At 37.8% G+C, this 3,728-nt stretch overlaps 1 pseudogene; it reads right to left on the reverse strand.

The window, feature by feature from the left end:
- Positions 1 to 3,234: 3,234 nt before the first annotated feature.
- Positions 3,235 to 3,333, reverse strand: LOC133776477 (U6 spliceosomal RNA; annotated as a pseudogene).
- Positions 3,334 to 3,728: the final 395 nt, after the last annotated feature.

Genomic DNA, 3,728 nt, shown 5'->3' on the forward strand with positions numbered 1-3,728 from the left:
AGAAATTTTGGAGAGGTATAAAGACAGCTATTGTACTACAAATGCATTTGCAGACTGGATTATGAGAAAGGTATGTGACTGGCATGATTTAGAGCTGTGGTGCAGAAGGGAGGTGACTCCATGGAAAGGATCATTATATATAATCAACAAATGGCAAGAGGAATCTGGAAAAAGCTTTATAAAGGACATTTAAGCCATGCATTAAAGAAAAATAACAGCTAGCATTCTCTTCATTATTACCTTTTCTCTCCTTAGTTGCACAAATGAAGTCTTCAGTCATTGTGAGTGAGAAATCTAAAGATTTTATTGGAATAGCTCTGTATTCATGATACGAAAAGGACCCTGAAGATGCTTGAAGGAATATGAGTCATCGTTTTTGGTTATTATCTTCTCTCCTATCTTCACTCTATTCATGTTCTAAAATTCAATTCCTACCCTGAGGTGTGATTCAGAAGACTGACGTCAGACTGAGTTTTCATGAAATGCTGTTAAGTAGATTTCCTCTGGTGTGTTGTAATCTATGACAGCAAATATTGCAAAGGATTCTAAGATTTGGTCTGACCTTAGAAAGTGTGCTGGTGACACCCTGAACATGGGTTTGTACCATATATTTCTCAAGCCTGCTGTTTTAAAACAAGATATTTATTTGTTTATTTATTTGAGAAGAAAAGTGACAGAGAGAGAGGAAGAGACAGAGAGAGATAGAGATGGAGAGAGACAGAGAGGGAGATCTTCCATCCATTGTTCTTTCCCCAAATGGCCAAGACAGTCTGGAATGGGCCCACCAGAAGCCAGGAGAACTCCATCCAACTCCCATGTGGGTGGCAGGAACCCAAGAATATGATTCATCATCTGATGCCCCGAAGACACATTACCAGGAAGTGAGGAGTAGCCAGGACTTAAGTCAGGACTCTAAAATGGGATGTGGACATCCCAAGCTGGGGTTTAAATCTCTGTGCCACCGGGAAAAGCATGACTAAAAATCTATTGCAAAAACCGTTTGTCATCAAACTTGGTGCAAGAGATTTGGACCCAGCAGCCAGACTAGCATTAATCACATGAATGACAGTTGTCCCTGGCCATTATTGTGAGAACCTATTCAGGACACTTTCCAGATCCTCAATCTTGGTAGCGGTGCTTAGCATTCATTAAGCATTTACTACATGCCAACCACTGTTCCAGGTGTACTTATTTTCTTTTTTCATCTTTAGAACTCCCTTGTGACCTAAGTGCTTTTATATGTGGACACAGGAATAGAGAAATGAAGTGTTATTGATTACAAAGCATTGTAAGTTCATATGCTCTCAGATAATAGCACAAATTGAGATAAAGATGCAGAATAGTTAGTCAGGGACAATTACCAGTTCATAAATCGCTCTTTCATACCAATGAGTTAGACTCAGCACTAACTCATTCAAATTCTTCATAGAAATTTTGCATACACTGTGTCATTTTATCTCCATAATGATTCTATTGGGTAGCTGTGAACATTCCTAAACAGTGACTGTTGGGGGTCAATAGTGGATAGTTAAAACTGAATTTATACACACCAAGGAATACTTTTAGCCCCAATTATATTTCATGACTCTCATTCGAAGATTACCTTTTTGAAAGCAAAAAAGCAAGTGGGCAAGACATCAGACGTCCATGTTCATTCTTGATAATGGAACAATTCAATGAAGCTCTTTCCTGCAATATGGAAGTGATTTAAAAGTAAGGAAGTGCTATATTTTTTGGCTTCATTATCAGAAAATATAAATTATAATTTCAAAGCATATGAATATTTCATAAATCTCACTTGTATGCATAATTCTTCATGTAATATCTCTTTTGAGAAATTCTCTTATGGTTTCTTTTAAGGACCAAACCAGCCATGGAATTAAAACATCAGCTGACAGGAGTATAATCTGCCAACTCTGTCTCTACTCTTTCACATAAATTATCTCTGGAGAATCCAGTTCAGCACAATTTATTTTCATTAGAACTTAAAATCACCATTTCTGTTTTGGTCCAGTGAGGTCAAACCATGCTATGTTCATCCTCAGTTCATTTACTGGAAAATATGCATACAGATGGTCAGTAATTCACACGATTAGGCAACAAACCACAAAGATAAGCCCTTAAATTCACACATGATCTCTATGAATGCAATAGAGTCTGGTAGTTTTCACTGTTTTTCACATGCATCCTTTGTGGAAAAGGAAGAATTATAAACTTGAATTCCTGTCATTGTTTTGCCCCTTCATCTGAGAGATGGTAAGAATCCTAGAAGAAACTCTCCTGGCATAAACCTTGACATTGCTCCACAGTGCTTCTGTAGATAAAATGTCTTGTAATGAATATGTGGCAGGAAAGACTATAGACTGGTTTACTAAATGGAAATAACCAAAAACTTCTAGGCATAACTATAAGTGCAGGTGAAATGGAAGACTGGGATAGCAAGTACTGTCGTACAATAAAAAAAAAAAAATCAGATTATCACAGACAATCCAAATCCTGTGAGTAGTTTAATCTGCTTGGTGACTCTGTACAGGTTAGGTAGACTTTCTAAGACTGCGTACACAGCATAAAATAGAGACCATAACAACTCAAGGTTGCAGTGATAATTAAGTGAAATAATGTGTATGAATATCTGGTACAATTCCTGGCACATAAATGTTTAGTAGAGCAGTCCTTCCCTTCTAACACCCTAGTCCCTCAAAAGAAATATAGAATTTATTTTTTCTACAAACCCATAATACTTTGGGAAAGATCCCATTTTTTTTTCTAAAAAGATGAAAATAAAAACAAAGCACATGCATCCACAAACAGAAATAACTTCCTTATACAGGAAGAAAGCCATTGTTCTTTGATGGGGGTGTTGGTGTACACCGTAGAGTACATTAAGGTTTGTTCAGCTTTTTAAATTTTTCCAAGGTTATCCATAGTCAGTTTAATCTAATTCCTTTTTTAATCTTTTATTTAATGAATTTTATTATTATATTTTATTTATTTTATTTAATAAATTTCCAAAGTACAGCTTATGGATTACAATGGCTTCCCCCCCCCATAACTTCCCTCCCACCCGCAACCCTCCCCTCTCCCGCTCCCTCTTCCCTTCCATTCACATCAAGATTCATTTTCAATTCTCTTTATATACAGAAAATCAGTTTAGTATATATAAAGATTTCAACAGTTTGCCCTCACATAGCAACACAAAGTGAAAAAAATACTGTTGGAGTACTAGTTATAGCAAAAAATATGGAACGCTTCACAAATTTGCGTGTCATCCTTGCGCAGGGGCCATGCTAATCGTCTCTGTATTGTTCCAATTTTAGTATATGTGCTGAGCACTAATCTAATCCCTTTAATTGTTTGGCTCTCCTCCTTCATTTATAACAACATATAAAAGAAACTTTAGGATTTCCTCTCTTCCTACCTACTCACCCTTCTCTCTGTTTAAAATATTCAACTTGTGGGCTGGCATCATGGTGTGGTGGGTTAAGCTACCTTTTGCTGGGCCAGCATGCATGATAGAGGGCTGGCTAAAATTCTGCTGCTTGGCTTCTGATAGAGCTGCCTGCTAGCACACCTGGGAAAGCAGTGGAGGATGACACAAGTGCTTAATCCCCTGCCACCCATGTGTGGGACACATGTATAGAGCTTCAGGATCCTGACTTCCACCTGGCCCAGACCAGGTTGGTGCAGCCGTCTGGGACATGAACCAGCAGGTGGAAGATCTCTCTCTA

Source organism: Lepus europaeus, chromosome 17 (assembly GCF_033115175.1).
Source record: "Lepus europaeus isolate LE1 chromosome 17, mLepTim1.pri, whole genome shotgun sequence".
Taxonomy (NCBI): domain Eukaryota; kingdom Metazoa; phylum Chordata; class Mammalia; order Lagomorpha; family Leporidae; genus Lepus; species Lepus europaeus.